The sequence below is a fragment of the Salmo salar genome, chromosome ssa09, assembly GCF_905237065.1.
Source record: "Salmo salar chromosome ssa09, Ssal_v3.1, whole genome shotgun sequence".
Classification (NCBI taxonomy): domain Eukaryota; kingdom Metazoa; phylum Chordata; class Actinopteri; order Salmoniformes; family Salmonidae; genus Salmo; species Salmo salar.
In genome coordinates, this window is record NC_059450.1 from 148,277,132 (window position 1) to 148,299,004 (window position 21,873).

The 21,873-nt window shown below is 43.2% G+C and overlaps 1 protein-coding gene across 3 annotated transcripts in view; it reads right to left on the minus strand.

The window, feature by feature from the left end:
• Nucleotides 1–21,873, minus strand: part of LOC106613241 (P2Y purinoceptor 3) — a 31,688-nt gene that overhangs the window by 7,807 nt on the left and 2,008 nt on the right. Inside the window, exons 1-2 of one of the 3 annotated variants that reach the window (XM_014215313.2) lie at nt 9,585–9,718; nt 8,705–8,811 (exon numbers count right to left, since the gene is read on the minus strand). The exons of 1 other annotated variant lie outside the window; for it this stretch is intronic. The gene's annotated coding sequence lies outside the window, so the exon portion shown is untranslated. Of the gene's footprint in view, nt 1–8,704; nt 8,812–9,584; nt 9,719–21,873 lie in introns of those variants that run through there. One more of the 3 variants, XM_014215314.2, reaches the window with a different exon arrangement.

Genomic DNA, 21,873 nt, shown 5'->3' on the forward strand with positions numbered 1-21,873 from the left:
CATCATCATTGTATTATCCTAGCCCCTTCACCACCATCATCATTGTATTATCCTAGCCCCTTCACCACCACCATCATCACTGTATTATCCTAGCCCCTTCACCACCACCACCATCACTGTATTATCCTAGCCCCTTCACCACCATCACCACTGTATTATCCTAGCCCCTTCACCATCATCATCACTGTATTATCCTAGCCCCTTCACCACCATCATCACTGTATTATCCTAGCCCCTTCACCACCATCATCATTGTATTATCCTAGCCCCTTCACCACCATCATCATTGTATTATCCTAGCCCCTTCACCACCATCATCATTGTATTATCCTAGCCCCTTCACCACCATCATCACTGTATTATCCTAGCCCCTTCACCACCACCACCATCACTGTATTATCCTAGCCCCTTCACCACCATCATCATTGTATTATCCTAGCCCCTTCACCACCATCACTGTATTATCCTAGCCCCTTCACCACCATCATCATTGTATTATCCTAGCCCCTTCACCACCATCATCACTGTATTATCCTAGCCCCTTCACCATCATCATCACTGTATTATCCTAGCCCCTTCACCACCATCATCACTGTATTATCCTAGCCCCTTCACCACCATCATCATTGTATTATCCTAGCCCCTTCACCACCATCATCATTGTATTATCCTAGCCCCTTCACCACCATCACTGTATTATCCTAGCCCCTTCACCATCATCATCACTGTATTATCCTAGCCCCTTCACCACCATCATCACTGTATTATCCTAGCCCCTTCACCACCATCATCATTGTATTATCCTAGCCCCTTCACCACCATCATCATTGTATTATCCTAGCCACTTCACCACCATCACTGTATTATCCTAGCCCCTTCACCATCATCATTGTATTATCCTAGCCCCTTCACCACCATCATCACTGTATTATCCTAGCCCCTTCACCACCACCATCATTGTATTATCCTAGCCCCTTCACCACCATCATCATTGTATTATCCTAGCCCCTTCACCACCATCATCACTGTATTATCCTAGCCCCTTCACCATCATCATCACTGTATTATCCTAGCCCCTTCACCATCACCATCATTGTATTATCCTAGCCCCTTCACCACCATCACTGTATTATCCTAGCCCCTTCACCACCACCACCATCACTGTATTATCCTAGCCCCTTCACCACCATCATCACTGTATTATCCTAGCCCCTTCACCACCATCACCATCACTGTATTATCCTAGCCCCTTCACCACCATCATCATTGTATTATCCTAGCCCCTTCACCACCACCATCATCACTGTATTATCCTAGCCCCTTCACCACCACCATCATCATTGTATTATCCTAGCCCCTTCACCACCATCATCATTGTATTATCCTAGCCCCTTCACCACCATCATCACCACTGTATTATCCTAGCCCCTTCACCACCATCATCATTGTATTATCCTAGCCCCTTCACCATCACCATCATTGTATTATCCTAGCCCCTTCACCACCATCATCACTGTATTATCCTAGCCCCTTCACCACCATCATCACTGTATTATCCTAGCCCCTTCACCACCACTGTATTATCCTAGCCCCTTCACCACCATCATCATTGTATTATCCTAGCCCCTTCACCACCATCATCATTGTATTATCCTAGCCCCTTCACCACCACCACCATCACTGTATTATCCTAGCCCCTTCACCACCATCATCACTGTATTATCCTAGCCCCTTCACCACCACCACCACCATCATTGTATTATCCTAGCCCCCTCACCACCACCACCATCACTGTATTATCCTAGCCCCTTCACCACCATCACCACTGTATTATCCTAGCCCCTTCACCATCATCATCACTGTATTATCCTAGCCCCTTCACCACCACCACCATCACTGTATTATCCTAGCCCCTTCACCACCATCATCATTGTATTATCCTAGCCCCTTCACCACCACCATCACTGTATTATCCTAGCCCCTTCACCACCATCATCATTGTATTATCCTAGCCCCTTCACCATCACCATCATTGTATTATCCTAGCCCCTTCACCACCATCATCACTGTATTATCCTAGCCCCTTCACCACCATCATCACTGTATTATCCTAGCCCCTTCACCACCATCATCACTGTATTATCCTAGCCCCTTCACCACCATCATCACTGTATTATCCTAGCCCCTTCACCACCATCATCACCACTGTATTATCCTAGCCCCTTCACCACCACTGTATTATCCTAGCCCCTTCACCACCATCATCATTGTATTATCCTAGCCTCTTCACCACCATCATCATTGTATTATCCTAGCCCCTTCACCACCATCATCATTGTATTATCCTAGCCCCTTCACCACCATCACTGTATTATCCTAGCCCCTTCACCACCATCATCATTGTATTATCCTAGCCCCTTCACCACCACCACCATCACTGTATTATCCTAGCCCCTTCACCACCATCATCACTGTATTATCCTAGCCCCTTCACCACCATCATCATTGTATTATCCTAGCCCCTTCACCACCATCATCATTGTATTATCCTAGCCCCTTCACCACCATCATCATTGTATTATCCTAGCCCCTTCACCACCATCATCACTGTATTATCCTAGCCCCTTCACCACCACCACCATCACTGTATTATCCTAGCCCCTTCACCACCATCATCATTGTATTATCCTAGCCCCTTCACCACCATCACTGTATTATCCTAGCCCCTTCACCACCATCATCATTGTATTATCCTAGCCCCTTCACCACCACCACCATCACTGTATTATCCTAGCCCCTTCACCACCATCATCATTGTATTATCCTAGCCCCTTCACCACCATCACTGTATTATCCTAGCCCCTTCACCACCACCACCATCACTGTATTATCCTAGCCCCTTCACCACCATCACCACTGTATTATCCTAGCCCCTTCACCATCATCATCACTGTATTATCCTAGCCCCTTCACCACCATCATCACTGTATTATCCTAGCCCCTTCACCACCATCATCATTGTATTATCCTAGCCCCTTCACCACCACCACCATCACTGTATTATCCTAGCCCCTTCACCACCATCATCACTGTATTATCCTAGCCCCTTCACCACCATCATCATTGTATTATCCTAGCCCCTTCACCACCATCATCATTGTATTATCCTAGCCCCTTCACCACCATCATCATTGTATTATCCTAGCCCCTTCACCACCATCATCATTGTATTATCCTAGCCCCTTCACCACCATCACTGTATTATCCTAGCCCCTTCACCACCATCATCATTGTATTATCCTAGCCCCTTCACCACCACCACCATCACTGTATTATCCTAGCCCCTTCACCACCATCATCATTGTATTATCCTAGCCCCTTCACCACCATCATCATTGTATTATCCTAGCCCCTTCACCACCATCACTGTATTATCCTAGCCCCTTCACCACCATCATCACTGTATTATCCTAGCCCCTTCACCACCATCATCACTGTATTATCCTAGCCCCTTCACCACCATCATCACTGTATTATCCTAGCCCCTTCACCACCATCATCACTGTATTATCCTAGCCCCTTCACCACCATCATCATTGTATTATCCTAGCCCCTTCACCACCATCATCATTGTATTATCCTAGCCCCTTCACCATCATCATTGTATTATCCTAGCCCCTTCACCACCATCATCACTGTATTATCCTAGCCCCTTCACCACCACCATCATTGTATTATCCTAGCCCCTTCACCACCATCATCATTGTATTATCCTAGCCCCTTCACCACCATCATCATTGTATTATCCTAGCCCCTTCACCACCATCATCACTGTATTATCCTAGCCCCTTCACCATCATCATCACTGTATTATCCTAGCCCCTTCACCATCACCATCATTGTATTATCCTAGCCCCTTCACCACCATCACTGTATTATCCTAGCCCCTTCACCACCATCACTGTATTATCCTAGCCCCTTCACCACCACCACCATCACTGTATTATCCTAGCCCCTTCACCACCATCATCACTGTATTATCCTAGCCCCTTCACCACCATCACCATCACTGTATTATCCTAGCCCCTTCACCACCATCATCATTGTATTATCCTAGCCCCTTCACCACCACCATCATCACTGTATTATCCTAGCCCCTTCACCACCACCATCATCACTGTATTATCCTAGCCCCTTCACCACCACCATCATCACTGTATTATCCTAGCCCCTTCACCACCACCATCATCATTGTATTATCCTAGCCCCTTCACCACCACCACTGTATTATCCTAGCCCCTTCACCACCATCATCACTGTATTATCCTAGCCCCTTCACCACCATCATCATTGTATTATCCTAGCCCCTTCACCACCATCATCATTGTATTATCCTAGCCCCTTCACCACCATCATCACTGTATTATCCAAGCCCCTTCACCACCATCATCATTGTATTATCCTAGCCCCTTCACCACCATCATTGTATTATCCTAGCCCCTTCACCACCATCATTGTATTATCCTAGCCCCTTCACCATCATCATCACTGTATTATCCTAGCCCCTTCACCACCACCATCATCACTGTATTATCCTAGCCCCTTCACCATCATCATCACTGTATTATCCTAGCCCCTTCACCATCACCATCATTGTATTATCCTAGCCCCTTGCCCACCATTGTATTATCCTAGCCCCTTCACCACCATTGTATTATCCTAGCCCCTTCACCACCATCATCACTGTATTATCCTAGCCCCTTCACCACCATTGTATTATCCTAGCCCCTTCACCACCATTGTATTATCCTAGCCCCTTCACTATCAACATCATCATTATCAACCACATCTCTCTCTCAGTCCAAACCACAGTCAGCTCTAGCAATCTCAGACAAACATACTCTGGTTGTATTGTCTGAACAGTGATGCATGGTTACACAACATTTCATACCAGGAATGACAAGTGAGGGGGATGGAAAGGGAGTGCCAATATTCCACATCACAGTGTGTGTGTGTGTGTGTGTGTGTGTGTGTGTGTGTGTGTGTGTGTGTGTGATGGCTGAAGTACTCTCTCCCTCTCTGTGACTGTGATGGTTGAAGTACTCTCTCTCCCTCTGTGAATGTGTGTGTGTGATGGTTGAAGTACTCTCTCCCTCTCTGTGAATGTGTGTGTGTGATGGTTGAAGTACTCTCTCCCTCTCTGTGAATGTGTGTGTGTGATGGTTGAAGTACTCTCTCCCTCTCTGTGAATGTGTGTGTGTGATGGTTGAAGTACTCTCTCCCTCTCTGTGAATGTGTGTGTGTGATGGTTGAAGTACTCTCTCCCTCTCTGTAAATGTGTGTGTGTGATGGTTGAAGTACTCTCTCTGTGAATGTTTGTGTGTGATGGTTGAAGTACTCTCTCTGTGAATGTGTGTGTGTGATGGTTGAAGTACTCTCTCTGTGAATGTTTGTCATCACCAGCCCCCGTAGTGCTGCCATGGCCCTTTGGGGAAAGTGTTTGCCCAACGCTTCTCATTTTATTGTAAAAATCTCTGAAGAGTGTGTGCATTTAGAATAAAAAGCTCCAGATTGACCACCTAACGTGGTGTGTTTTATCCAGAGAATTCTCAGAAAGCATAGACAGGTGCAAACTCACACACTGCAGAAGCTGTCAGTCACACGTCGTGTGTGTGCATGCCAAGATTACACACGCAGTGCCACACACACTTATTTCTAAACTGCATGAGCAGGTGACCAAAACCAGACACAGATATTTTAACAAGATAACATTAAGCCTCATCTTCCATTTGCCCTTTCTCATGCACAGTGATTACACACACACACACACACACACACACAATAATGACATTCTCTGATTAAATCCCTGACCATGCGAGGAAGGCATCTTTTCCTCAGCCTAATCAATGACTAATGCTGCGGTCTCCTCTTCAGTCTGATTTTACTGGATGGATGAGAGGGGGTGGTCACCCTGTCTACGGCTCTCACACACACACACACACACACACACACACACACACACACACACACACACACACACACACACACACACATGAAAGCCAAGGCCATATCTGATTTAATCAATTTACATCATCAATCAATCTGGACAGACGTTGTAACCTTAGAAACACACCCCATCAATCAATCTCAGGACAGACGAGGTATAACTCTAAAATAGACATAAGGGAAAAAGTGGCAGTTGCCAGGGTTTATTTTTAACGCAAACCTGACCCTCACCTAACCCAGCGGGGACACCAACACTTCACAGATTTGTGTGTGCTACTGTGGGTCAATATTACAACAAACAATACCTAACATTACGGATTACTGTCATCAGAGCTGGCTTCTCCCCCTGGGATGACACAGTTAGGAGAACATGGAGTGACTGGTCAGAGGCTAAAAATCAGATCTGATGCACAGAAACGCCGGTCTGCTCCGCCAGGCGCCCTGACGCCAGTCTGCTCTGCCCTGACGCCGGTCTGCTCCGCCAGGCGTCCTGACGCCGGTCTGCTCTGCTAGGTGCAACATCAAGCTATCTGATGTCATAGTGAGTAGACCAGCTTATTCAGCATGTAGCTCAATACCAATTCTTCAAACAACTTATTTTTAGTCTCCAACCCCCTGCAGTCTTACAGCTCCTGACTTTCAGTTACAGCCAAAAGGAGATCCTACAGGGGTGTTTAGGCACTTACGCTGTGAAGAGCCCTCTCTGGTGCATCGTCAAGGGGTTTGTACAGATACCTCTGTCACCGAGGCAGAAGTTGTCATGGTTTCACAAGGTGAGGAGGAAGTGAATATGCAGCTGGTGAAAGGACCGTTATTAAAACTACAGAGACATGTAGGACAGTTAACTCTGACCAATAAATGAAAGGGGGATACCTAGTCAGTTGTACAACTGAATGCCTTCAACTGAAATGTGTCTTCCTCATTTAACCCAACCCCTCTGAATCAGAGAGGTGAGGTGAAGGGGGGCTGCCTTACTCAAAATCTACGTCTTCCGCGCCCGGGGGGAGGAGTGGGTTAACTGCCTGGGGGGGCAGTGGGTTAACTGCCCGGGGGGGAGCAGTGGGCTAACTGCCCGGGGGGAGCAGCGGGCTAACTGCCCGGGGGTGAGCAGCAGGCTAACTGCCCGGGGGGGAGCAGCGGGTTAAGTGCCCGGGGGAGCAGCGGGTTAAGTGCCCGGGGGAGCAGCGGGTTAAGTGCCCGGGGAGCAGCGGGTTAAGTGCCCGGGGGGAGCAGCGGGTTAACTGCCCGGGGGGGAGCAGTGGGTTAACTGCCCGGGGGGGAGCAGCGGGTTAACTGCTTTGTTCAGGAAACCATGTTAATGGATTGTATTGTTATTCCTCACCAGGTCTCAAAGCACTTTAATCTGTAGGAGAGGAACTCCCCAAGTCCACCATCTGTAGCAATGGCACCAACATGTATAGTCCGTCCATCCCTGAATGAACGTTACCCCCATCAGACCAGGAGAGAGGCAGTTAACATGAGAATACACAGTGCTTCTCAATCTCCCTCCATCCTCTATGTCAACTATGTCTATGCCAGTGGAGCCAGAGAAAGCAGCCACAGGACCCTGACTAATGTCCGATGTGGTCTGACCCAACAGGACTTTTACTGGAAACACAGCTGTGGTCACTGTACACGTATTGTGTTTTCCATCACAAAAGATGCACACACAGGTGTACACAGACAGACACTGTTCTGTTGCTGTGAGGTGTTAAAGAGAACACTGTCATAGCACCAAATGTGTATCATTCATCAGCCATGTGTTTTATTAAAAATTAGCAGTGTTTGCCCTAGGAATTTATTCAGCAGCGGAGGAAGAGTTAGCAGGAGTCCACGATAAATGTCACTGCTAAATGCATATAGGGGAAATGGGAAACAATGAGTAGCCTAAACATGTCTGGGACAGAAGGAAAGCTGGAAAGCTGAGTAGGTGCTGTACTCCATATGCACAACATAGTCCTCGCTGTTTCTAATCAAATATTATTGAATCTCAAACAAAGTGTGTGTGCTTGAGGAAAGAGTAACTCAAAGGTTGGCTTTATCAAGGCACTGCTCTAAAGTGCACCACCAAAACAGCATTTCCTGTTTTTCCGAATCACAGCAATAGGACTAGAAATTCCCAACCATTCACCATGACACAGTGAAGGTTATTGAACAGCAATATTAGGACACCTCGTGTTGTTGACATGTGAAGACAGGTTCAAATAGCTATGTGGTTTAAAGGGGTAATATGCAGATCAAACAATACCATAGTAGTTACCGCACCACTGTTTTGGTAAACAGAGATTGGATACATTTCTCAAGTCCTCTCTCAAATTCACAGACACAGTTATGGATGAAAGGACTGACCAACCATGAAACAAGATTATAGTTTTAAAACGTGTTTTGAGGCTATACAGTATTGGTTTACATTACTTTATTTACAAACAATGGAGTAAAACAAGTGTATATTTTGTGTTCTGATGAGGTACCACAGTTGAACTAAGCTAATTAGGCATTTATCAATTATATTCTTGAAGAATGAATGGGTAAAAAAATTGTCTCGAAGATTTGATCATATTTAATTCAGAGAGCCATTGGCAAAATGATTTATATTCTATGGAAACATGTTTCAGACTACTATGGTATAATGACTATACAATGTGCCAAATAGGTTATTTAAAGTAGTCTGCATTTAAATTTAAATTGTAACTCTTACCTCTGCAGCTGCGACAAAATATCGACTTTCTCTGTAGCTGTCAACAAGTGGGAGAGCCAACCCTGCGGAGGTGCCTCAGTCTACCTCGTGTTTGACCAGGCAGTCGCCTAGTAGCACAAACAAAGAATTACTTTCATGAGAAAAAGAAGTAAGCCAATCATTGGAGATCCTTCATAAAGTCCAACTGATTTTCATGTTTTTCGCAACACAAGAGAGCATAATATCAATGAAATTTGGCGAATTCGATTATCATGAGCCGCGCGGCACCGGTCTATAAGGCCCGTGACATGAACTGACAAAACCACAGAGGGAGGAGCGCCGGTGTCAACAAGGCAGCATTGTGCATCGTCCAGAAACATGCGTATCTTTTCCATAAAATAAATAAATATATATGTTTAAATTTTCGAACTACTTTTCATTGGGAAGGCAGATAAAGAGTGTTTGTCGAAAGCAATCACTTTTGCATGTGGAAACAAAATCCTACTCATTACTCCGTGTTAATTAGTTACATGGGCCTTGAACAGGGCACCTTGCTCACACCCAGGAGGCAGCCCCAGTGGGGTAGTGGAGGTAATACGCCATATACCCACTTATTTTTCAGTGGGCATTGCTTATACTCACTTCTTAATCCCCACTGATACGTATAAAAAATAATTGCCTCCACGTTTCTATGGTGGGATTTTTGTCTATAGGCTACTTTGAAGCAAGGTAAAACATGCCTGATAATATAAAGTAAAACGTTCAGGTTTCAAACAATTAAGGAACAGGACAAATATAGTGATGCTAATGATACCACTAACAGGCTTCTAGTAGATGGAAAGACTTTCCCAAAAACCTTCTCCTTTAAATGTTAACTAGCTACAAAGTAGCCCATGCCTACCTGTAGAAAGATATCACGATTATCTGCATCAATCCGGTGGCCAGTTCATTTGCAAACTCCATCTCACGTGCTACAGAACCACCGCTAATCAAACAGTAGCGCCACGTGCCTGCACTCTTCAATTAAAGGGTAACTACTCTCAAAAATCTTCATTTTATTCGATTTTTTCCCAGACTTCAAAAGTGGTCTCCTGGTGTGGTTTAAGCATTGTTATGGACTTAGACTATATAATTGTTTTGCTGTTAAAAAAAAGTGTGACTTTGAGAACTAAAACCTGGAAAAAATTGTGGAACATCTGAAATCGGTGAATTTCTGACTCAGTTTATCTGTTTCAACAGTATGCCTACTATTAGCCTAATGCATAATACAGCTTGGGTTGGCCTGACTGTGAAAGACCAATATGAACAGTACAGCTTGGGTTGGACTGACTGTGAAAGACCAATATGAACAGTACAGCTTGGGTTGGCCTGACTGTGAAAGACCAATATGAACAGTACAGCTTGGGTTGGCCTGACTGTGAAAGACCAATATGGGATTTATCATTTTGGGTAATTCAGAGTGAATGTCATATGCACAATAGGTTGACTGGTGAGCTTAATGTGGCTCATTTCACAGTGGTTTCAGAGTCCTGCAATAAGACCCATGACACCAATATTTGTGTGAACTCTACATAGTTGTGTTCTGTAGGTGTCACTGAGTAGACTGATACCCCATTTCATGGGTGCACCCTCCACAGGTAATGCTGAACAGTGCATATACAGTGTATATATGCACTGTATGAATGCCCCCAATGCATTTATGCAGTCTAATAAATCCACAGTGGGATTTGAACGTTTTTTTGTTGTTGTTGCTGTTTGTAAAATGTATATTAAAAAAACGTAAAAAGTTATATAAACAACATACCAACCTTTTTTTTTAGCATTGTCTTGTCCAAATATGGCATTATTCCACTATTTGTATCCGTTTTGGATTCTTTTTAATTGGAGACTTTTATTTTGAAGGCAAACTGTAAATTCCACTACTGTGATTATTCCTTATTGTGGCTAGCTTCCCACAGGTGTGCTCTGCTTGTATCAATTTCTCACAAGAAGTAGAGTTTACGTGTAAAAAGGAGGGGGAGGGCTGTCACACTGTAAGACTTTTCTGTAATTTCAACAGTAAAATACTAGAATGCACAGTCAAATATCAAAACATGTATTTAACAACAATAATGCTGTAGGTTTCACTGCAGCAACTCTGCTGCCAGTATAATACTGTAGGTTTCACTGCAGCAACTCTGCTGCCAGTATAATGCTGTAGGTTTCACTGCAGCAACTTTGCTGCCAGTATAATACTGTAGGCTTCACTGCAGCAACTCTGCTGCCAGTATAATGCTGTAGGTTTCACAGCAGCAACTCTGCTGCCAGTATAATACTGTAGGTTTCACCGCAGCAACTCTGCTGCCAGTATAATGCTGTAGGTTTCACCGCAGCAACTCTGCTGCCAGTATAATGCTGTAGGTTTCACCGCAGCAACTCTGCTGCCAGTATAATGCTGTAGGTTTCACCGCAGCAACTCTGCTGCCAGTATAATGCTGTAGGTTTCACCGCAGCAACACTGCTGCCAGTATAATACTGTAGGTTTCACTGCAGCAACTCTGCTGCCAGTATAATGCTGTAGGTTTCACAGCAGCAACTCTGCTGCCAGTATAATGCTGTAGGTTTCACCGCAGCAACTCTGCTGCCAGTATAATGCTGTAGGTTTCACCGCAGCAACTCTGCTGCCAGTATAATGCTGTAGGTTTCACCGCAGCAACTCTGCTGCCAGTATAATGCTGTAGGTTTCACCGCAGCAACTCTGCTGCCAGTATAATGCTGTAGGTTTCACCGCAGCAACTCTGCTGCCAGTATAATGCTGTAGGTTTCACCGCAGCAACTCTGCTGCCAGTATAATGCTGTAGGTTTCACCGCAGCAACTCTGCTGCCAGTATAATGCTGTAGGTTTCACCGCAGCAACTCTGCTGCCAGTATAATACTGTAAACCTAAAGTCCAGAAGATGATGGATGAGCTTCATCACGTTCTCTCCAGAGGGAAAACAATCGAAATAATACAACACGCCTCTGGCCCTGTCTCAACTTTTATTACCTTTTTATTGAATCTGTCAATACTGAAGCCTGGCTGCTGTTCAGGATCCGGAAGCCTTGAAGAAATATGTCCTCAACTGAAATATAGCTTAACCCACTGTATGTTCTCAATGAACACCATACTGCATCAAATTATATAATGTTTGAATAAAATGCACATTTCACGTTGTCTGCTAATTGAATGAAGGAATAATAAATAAACAAACAGATGAATACATAAATATATACAGCGTTTTCATTTTAATTTCATGTCCTGCACCAACAATGGCATCATGTGAATAAATTCATTAATGGAAATGAATGGAAAACACCTTGATAGAGATGGTTAACCCAGAGCAGAATAACATAATAATAAAATGAACTAACAGCCTTGCCGTAGTTACAGTAAGACTGACACTACTGTTCTCACTAGAGGTTGACCGATTATGATTTTTTTTTTTACGCTGATACCGATACCGATTATTGGAGGACCAGGACAATTACAACAATACTGAATGAACAATGAACACTTTTATTTTAACTTCATATAATACATAAATCAAATTTATTTAGTCTCAAATAAATAATGAAACATGCTCAATTTGGTTTAAATAATGCAAAAACACAGTGTTGGAGAAGAAAGTAAAAGTGCAATATGTTCCATGTAAAAAAGCTAACGTTTAAGTTCCTTGCGCAGAACATTCCCAGTTAAGAAGTTTTAGGTTGTAATTATTATAGGAATTATGCCGCGTCGACTATTTCTCTCCATGCCATTTGTATTTCATATACCTTTGACTATTGGATGTTCTAATAGGCACTTTAGTATTGCCAGCCTAATCTCAGGAGTTGATAGGCTTGAAGGCATAAACAGCGCTGTGCATCAAGCATTGCTAAGAGCTGCTGGCAAACACAGTAGAGTTTGAATGAATGCTTATGAGCCTGCTGCTGTCTACCACCACTCAGTCAGACTGCTCTATCAAATATCAAATCATAGAATTAATTATAATATTAAACACAGAAATACGAGCCTTTGGTCATTAATATGGTCAAATCCGGAAACTATTATTTCGAAAACAAAATGTTTATTCTTTCAGTGAAATACAGAACCGTTCTGTATTTTATTGAATGGGTGGCATCCCTAAGTCTAAATATTGCTGTTACATTGCACAACCTTCCATGTTATGTCATAATTATGTAAAATTCTGTCAAATTAGTTCGTAACGAGCCAGGCGGCCCAATCTGTTGCATATAGACTGACTCTGTGTGCAATGAACGCAAGAGAAGTGACACAATTTCCCTAGTTAATATTGCCTGCTAACATAAATTTATTTGAACTAAATATGCAGGTTTAAAAAAATATACATCTGTGTATTGATTTCAAGAAAGGCATTGATGTTTATGGTTAGGTACATTTGTGCAACGATTGTGCTTTTTTCGCAAATGCGTTTTTGTTAAATCATCCCCCGTTTGGAGAAGTTGGCTGTGATTCAATGATAAATTAACAGGCACCGCATTGATTATATGCAACGCAAGACAAGCTAGTTAACCTAGTAATATCATCAACCATGTGTAGTTAACTAGTGATTATGTGAAGATTGATTGTTTTTTATAAGATAAGATTAATGCTAGCTAGCAACTTACCTTGGCTTCTTGCTGCACTCGCATAACAGGTGGTCAGCCTGCCACACAGTTTCCTTGTGGAATGCAATGTAATCGGCCATAATGCTGATTACTGATTGTTATGAAAACTTGAAATCGGCCCTAATTAATCGACCATGCCGATTAATCGGTCAACTTCCAGTTCTCACTAACACTATACTTTACAGAGACCTACTTTATTGAGGAAAGTTTTACTTGCCACGACTGTGATATGCATTCAGACCCCTTGACTTTTTCCATATTTTTTTATTCGTTACAGACTTATTCTAAAATGTATTAAATTACATTCAATCTACACATAATACCCCATAATGACCAAGCAAAAACAGTTTTTTTTAAATTCTACTAAGCTATATGGAATTGTTTTAAGAAGCTCATACAAAGGATAATTTAGCTATTTGACTTTGAATTTTAAGACTCCTTTAAGTATACAAAATATATTTAAAAATATTATTTGATTAACATTTATTTTGGCCTTACTGCTATTAGCCCATACAAACACATTGAATAACAGATAGTCCCCCCCCCAGAAATCAAGTTTGTTTGTTCTGAAGTATCTGTCCTATATATCTGAGAGATATAAGAAAGATCAGGAAACATTTATATACTTTTTTGTACATATATTTAACCCCTTATTTTTGGCATTAAACAGTCTCCATATATATAATCCAGATATTTTTTAAACTGGCACCAAGGGATCTTCAGACGAGTCTTGTGAGGCCTGTGGTCCTCCTAGAACAAAACAATTGAGTTTCACCTTTCCACAGAGGGGTCTTTAGTGTCTAATTCAAACAGCTGGGACGCTACAGACAGAAGTTGGCAGATGGGATGTACCAACTTCAGACGAGTCCCAAGACACTTGTGGGGGTCGTAGAGCAAAACGGAGAACACCATTATGTCTGTGAGAGTCTCATCTTTCCATAAAGGGGTCATAATAGTTTGTATTTGGGATGTCTCATGGTCTGCCAAACACCGCTCTAGCTCTGTCGTCTTTCACCCCAGATGCGGACGTCCGACATCAGCTGATGCGGTGGACTGAGACGCATCCAATGCAAAAAAACAGATATCTCTACCTTAAACTGACAGATTTTTATGTGGGTTTTGTTATTATGCTAATTACATGTCTGTGGGGGCGCAGACATCGACCTTAAGGGGTAAGATGGATGCACTAACTGTAAGTTGCTCTGGATAAGAGTGTCTGTTAAATGACTAAAATGTAAATGTAACTCTCACACCCTGATCCAAAAGGATCACTTAGAAGAGCTGGTCTCCCAGGGGAGGATTCTTGAGAAACCCTGGAAGATTGTTATGTTGTTCTCTCATAATAACCCTTTGCATTTAAATGTTGTGACTCTGGGTCACAAATCTTTCCACTCGTTCCCTGAAAGAAGAGGTGATGTGTCTGTAGCCTGTATCGATAAATAAGAGGTGATAGTGTTAATCAGAAGAGACTGTCTAGTTTAGCCTGTTTGTCAGATAGAAATAATGGATAATACACACAATATACAGTACCAGTCCAAAGTTTGGACACACCTACTCATTCCAGGGTTTTTCTTTATTTTTACTATTTTCTACATTGTAGAATAATAGTGAAGACATCAAAACTATGAAATAACACATATGGAATCATGTAGTAAGCAAAAAAGTGTTAAGCAAAGTAGCCACCCTTAGCCTTGATGACAGCTTGGCACACTCTTGGCATTCTCTCAACCAGCTTCATGAGATAGTCACCTGGAATGCATTTCAATTAACAGGTTGTTAAAAGTTAATTTGTGGAATTTCTTTCCTTGTTAATGCGTTTGAGCCAATTAGTTCTGTTGTGAAAAGGTAGGGGTGATGTACAGAAGATAGCCCTATTTGGTAGAAGACCAATTCCATATTATGGCAACCAAAGAGAAATGACTGTCCATCACTACTTTAAGACATGAAGGTCAGTCAATCTGAAAAGTTTCAAGAACTTCAAACGTTTCTTCAAGTACAGTCACAAAAACCATCAAGCACTATGATGAAACTAGCTCTCCTGAGGACCGCCACAGGAATCGCAGAGGATAAGTTCATTAGGGCAAGGTGACCGGAAACATGACTGAATACAAACAGTGTAGCTATTCCCTCCGCAAGGCAATCAAACAAGCTAAGCGTCAGTATAGAAACAAAGTAGAGTCGCTATTCAACGGCTCAGACACGAGAGGTATGTGGCAGGGTCTACAGTCAATCACAGACTACAAAAGGAAAACCAGCCCCGTCGTGGACCACGATGCCTTGCTCCCAGACAAACTAAACAACTTATTTTCTCGCTTTGAGGACAACACAGTGCCACTGACACGGACCGCTACCAAAACCTGCGGGCCAATGTGAGTAAAACATTTAAACGTGTTAACCCTCGCAAGGCTGCAGGCCCAGACGGCATCCCCAGCCGCGTCCTCAGAGCATGCGCAGACCAGCTGGCTGGTGTGTTTACGGACATATTCAATCAATCCTTACCACAGTCTGCTGTTCCCACATGCTTCAAGAGGGCCACCATTGTTCCTGTTCCTAAGAAAGCGAAGGTAACTGAGCTAAATGACTATCACCCCGTAGCACTCACTTCCGTCATCATGAGGTGCTTTGAGAGTCTAGTCAAGGACCATATCACCTCCACCCTACCTGACAACCTAGACCCAGTCCAATTTGCTTACCGCCCCAATAGGTCCACAGATGACGCAATCGCAATCACACTGCCCTAACCCATCTGGACAAGAGGAATACCTATGTAAGAATGCTGTTCATCGACTACAGCTCAGCATTTAACACCATAGTACCCTCCAAACTCGTCATTAAGCTCGAGACCCTGGGTCTCGACCCCGCCCTGTGCAACCGAGGTCTGGACTTCCTGACGGGCCGCCGCCCAGGTGGTGAGGGTAGGTAACAACATCTCCACCCCGCTGATCCTCAACACTGGGGTCCCACAAGGGTGCGTTCTCAGCCCTCTCCTGTACTCCCTGTTCACCCATGACTGCGTGGCCATGCACGCCTCCAACTCAATCATAAAGTTTGCAGACGACACTACAGTGGTAGGCTTGATTACCAACAACGACGAGATGGCCCACAGGGAGGAGGTGAGGGCCCTCGGAGTGTGGTGTCAGGAAAATAACCTCACACTCAATGTCAACAAAACAAAGGAGATGATCGTGCACTTCAGGAAACAGCAGAGGGAGCAGCCCCCTATCCACATCGACGGGACAGTAGTGGAGAAGGTGGAAGGTTTTAAGTTCCTTGGCGTACACATCACGGACAAACTGAAATGGTCCACCCACACAGACAGCATGGTGTAGAAGGCGCAGCAGCGCCTCTTCAACCTCAGGAGGCTGAAGAAATTTGGCTTGTCACCAAAAACACTCACAAACTTTTACAGATGCACAATCGAGAGCATCCTGTCGGGCTGCATCACCGCCTGGTACGGCAACTGCTCCGCCCAAAACCGTAAGGCTCTCCAGAGGGTAGTGAGGTCTGCACAACGCATCACCGGGGGCAAACTACCTGCCCTCCAGGACACCTACACCACCCGATGTCACAGGAAAGCCAAAAAGATCATCAAGGACAACAACCACCCGAGCCACTGCCTGTTCACCCCGCTATCATCCAGAAGGCGAGGTCAGTACAGGTGCATCAAAGCGTGGACCGAGAGACTGAAAAACAGCTTCTATCTCAAGGCCATCAGACTGTTAAACAGCCATCACTAACATTGAGTGGCTGCTGCCAACATACTGACTCATCTCTAGCCACTTTAATAATGAAAAATTAATGTAATAAATGTATCACTAGCCACTTTGAACAATGCCACGTTATATAATGTTTACATACCCTACATTACTCATCTCATATGTATATACTGTACTCCATACCATCTACTGCATCTTGCCTATGCTGTTCGGCCATCGCTCATTCATATATTTTTATGTACATATTCTTATTCATTCCTTTACACTTGTGTGTATAAGGTAATTGTGAAATTGTTAGGTTAGATTACTTGTTAGATATTACTGCATGGTCGGAACTAGAAGCACAAGCATTTCGCTACACTCGCATTAACATCTAACCATGTGTATGTGACAAATAAAATTTGATTTGATTTGATTTGGCGTTAGCCTCAGAAATTGCAGCCCAAATAAATCTTCACAGAGTTCAAGTAACAGACACATCTCAACATCAACTGTTCAAAGGAGACTGCCTGAAATCAGGCCTTCATGGTCGAATTGCTGCAAAGAAACCACTACTAATGGACACCAATAAGAAGAGCAACACATCTGCCATGCTGAACCTCAACACTGGAGCTCCCCAGGGGTGCGTGCTCAGTCTCCTCATGTACTCCCTGTTCACCCACGACTGCATGGCCAGGCACGACTCCAACACCATCATTAAGTTTGCAGACGACACAACAGTGGTAGGCCTGATCACCGACAACGACGAGACAGCCTATAGGGAGGAGATCAGAGACCTGGCCGGGTGGTGCCAGAATAACAACCTATCCCATTAATCGGAATGGCCGATTAATTAGGGCCGATTTCAAGTTTTCGTAAAAATCGTAAATCATTATTTTTGGACGCCGATTTGGCCGCTCTTTTTTTTAAATATATTTTTTTATTTTCTTCTTTTTTTTAGACCTTTATTTAACTAGGCAAGTCAGTTAAGGACACATTCTTATTTCCAATGACGGCCTAGGAACGGTGGGTTAACTGCCTTGTTCAGGGGCAGAACGACAGATTTTTACCTTGTCAGCTCAGGGATTCAATCTTGCAACCTTACGGTTAACTAGTCCAACGCTCTAACCACCTGCTTTACATTGCACTCCACGAGGAGCCTGCCTGTTACACGAATGCAGTAAGAAGCCAAGGTAAGTTGCTTGCTAGCATTAAACTTATCTTATAAAAAACAATCAATCAATCATAATCACTAGTTAACTACACATGGTTGATGATATTACTAGTTTATCTAGCCTGTCCTGCGTTGCATATAATCGCTTAGGTACACGTTGCTCCAACCATAAACATCAATGCCTTTCTTAAAATCAATACACAAGTATATGTTATTAAACCTGCATATTTAGTTAATATTGCCTGCTAACATGAATTTCTTTTAACTAGGGAAAATGTGTCACTTCTCTTGCAAACAGAGTCAGGGTATATGCAGCAGTTTGGGCCGCCTGGCTCGTTGCGAACTGTGAAGACTATTTCTTCCTAACAAAGACAGCCGACTTCGCCAAACGGGGGATGATTTAACAAAAGCGCATTTGCGAAAAAAGCACAATCGTTGCACGACTGTACCTAACCATAAACATCAATGCCTTTCTTAAAATCAATACACAGAAGTATATATTTTTAAACCTGCATATTTAGCTAAAAGAAATCCAGGTTAGCAGGCAATATTAACCAGGTGAAATTGTGTCATTTTGCATTCATTGCATGCAGAGTCAGGGTATATGCAACAGTTTGGGCCGCCTGGCTCGTTACGAACTAATTTGCCAGAATTTTACGTAATTATGACATAACATTGAAGGTTGTGCAATGTAACAGGAATATTTAGACTTAGGGATGCCACCCGTTAGAGAAAATACGGAACGGTTCTGTATTTCACTGACAGGAAAAATGTTTTGTTTTCGAGATGATAGTTTCCGGATTCGACCATATTAATGACCTAAGGCTCGTAATATCTGTGTGTTATTATGTTATAATTAAGTCTATGATTTGATAGATCAGTCTGACTGAGCGATGGTAGGCAGCAGCAGGCTCGTAAGCGTTCATTCAAACAGCACTTTCGTGCGTTTGCCTGCACCCCTTCGCAATGCATTGCGCTGTTTATGACTTCAAGCCTGTCAACTCCCAAGATTAGGCTGGTGTAACCAATGTGAAATGGCTTGCTAGTTAGCGGGTGCGCGCTAATAGCGTTTCAAACGTCACTCGCACTGAGACTTGGAGTAGTTGATCCCCTTGCTCTGCATGGGTAACGCTGCTTTGAGGGTGGCTGTTGTCGATGTTGTCATGACGTTGGCCTCTTTTGGTACAGGGAGGACAGTTGACCCCCTCCCCTTTGTACCATCCCCCAACCTACCTTCCCCCAACCCAGGCCCTGTGTGAAAGGGTTGTAAAATTCCAGGAGAGTCTCTGGCCACATGGCCCATAGAGAGACACAGGAAATTCTTCCAACTCACAGAATTGGGGAGCCAAGCGACATTTGTGTTCTGGAGAAGGTATGGAAGATTGGTGAAGAATCCAGCTACGAACTGGTCCGCTTGGTACAATTTTGTGATACTCAGAAGAGACAATATAGCCATATTACCATAAAACGGTTTATATAATAGACTCAGCCTTGAGACTTGCATACACATGGTTGTATAGAATGTATTAATAAGGATAAAGCTTTTTTAATACATTGAGATGCTATGTACTGATGTTAATGTGATAGAATTGTATTTCTGTACCAAGTTTCACTCAGCCATCGGCACGCCCCCCAAGGGACACAGACAGGACCAGGCGTCATTTGACAAGCCTGTTCAAGGGTCACTATAAAACTATACCCTGAGCTACATTTCTTTAGACCAGGCCTCCACTCCATGGCCAATAGGTTTTACCATCCAATTCCTCTACTGAAAGTGAACTACACCACGTGGTTAACTTTTAGACTATCGAGACCGACAGAATAAGAACAAGTCTTTGATATTAATTATTAGTCTGCAGCTAAGTAAATTATATCATCGAACGCGAAGACCAACGAAACATCCATTCTATGACGACATTAATGAATGTCGCTTTGAAAGATCCATTCTAACCGAGAGAGAGAGAGAGAGAGAGAGAGAGAGAGAGAGAGACAAAACTCTCCACAGAACGACGCTCCAACAAGGATCCCGACGACACACTGAGCATAAATATATATTGATTGCAATTGTTCCCGAATGAGTGAGCCTTCAATTGTCAATTGTTAATATTAATGAACTCTGTGTACCTCCTCAGCTGACCGTTTATGACCCATTGTCTAACAGACCAGCCATGCCTGTTAGCCATTAGGGCACATTACTCTACCAATCCTTTGTGACGATAATTACTGTTTGTATGTTTTCTGTTAATTACTTAGTGTAGTAAATAAATGATTTTAAGACAATTGATGTATGGATGATTTTAGTAAAGACTGGGTTTGTGCAGATACAACAATTTACGACGTTTGGAATGAGACTGGACTAGAGGTAAAATACACCATTTAAACCAGAAGATAATCGGCCTATATTATAATATAGGAAACTTATATTAGGAAAATTATAACTTTGTAATCTGAATATTCTCCTTGGTGCCCCGATCTCCTAGTTAATTACAATTAAACGATTAATCAGTTTAATCGCATGATAATAATTACAGGGAGTTAATTGATAAACATGTCTTCAGTTTAATGGTACCCCAAAGACACGATAATGTGTTCCTGGTTCGAGCCCAGGTAGGGGCGAGGAGAGGGACGGAAGCTATACTGTTACACTGGCAATACTAAAGTGCCTATAAGAACATCCAATAGTCAAAGGTATATGAAATACAAATCGTATAGAGAGAAATAGTCCTATAATTCCTAGAATAACTACAACCTAAAACTTCTTACCTGGGAATATTGAAGACTCATGTTAAAAGGAACCACCAGTTTCATATGTTCTCATATTCTGAGCAAGGAACTTAAAAATTAGCTTTTTTACATGGCACATATTGCACTTTTACTTTCTTCTTTAACACTTTGTTTTTTGCATTATTTAAACCAAATTGAACATGTTTCATTATTTATTTGAGGCTAAATTGATTTTATTGATGTATTATATTAAGTTAAAATAAGTGTTCATTCAGTATTGTTGTAATTGACATTATTACAAATAAATAAAGACGAATGGGGGAAAAGATCGGCCGAGTAATCGGTATCGGCTTTTTTGGCCCTCCAATAATCGGTATCGGTATCGGCGTTGAAAAATCATAAATCGGTCGACCTCTACCCTCAGTGTAACCAAGACTAAGGAGATGATTGTGGACTTCAGGAAAAGGAGGACCGAGCACGCCCCCATTCTCATCGACGGGGCTGTAGTGGAGCAGGTTGAGAGCTTCAAGTTCCTTGGTGTCCACGTCAACAACAAACTAGAATGGTCCAAACACACCAAGACAGTTGTGAAGAGGGCACGACAAAGCCTATTCCCCCTCAGGAAACTAAAAAGATTTGGCATGGGTCCTGAGATCCTCAAAAGGTTCTATAGCTGCAACATCGAGAACATCCTGACTGGTTGCATCACTACCTGGTACGGCAATTGCTCGGCCTCTGACCGCAAGGCACTACAGAGAGTAGTGCGTACGGCCCAGTACATCACTGGGGTTAAGCTGCCTGCCATCCAGGACCTCTACACCAGGCGGTGTCAAAATTTGAGATTTTTGGTTGCAACCCCTGTGTCTTTGTGAGACACAGAGTAGGTGAACGGATGATCTCCGCATGTGTTGTTCCCACCGTGAAGCATGGAGAAGGAGGTGTGATGGTGCTTT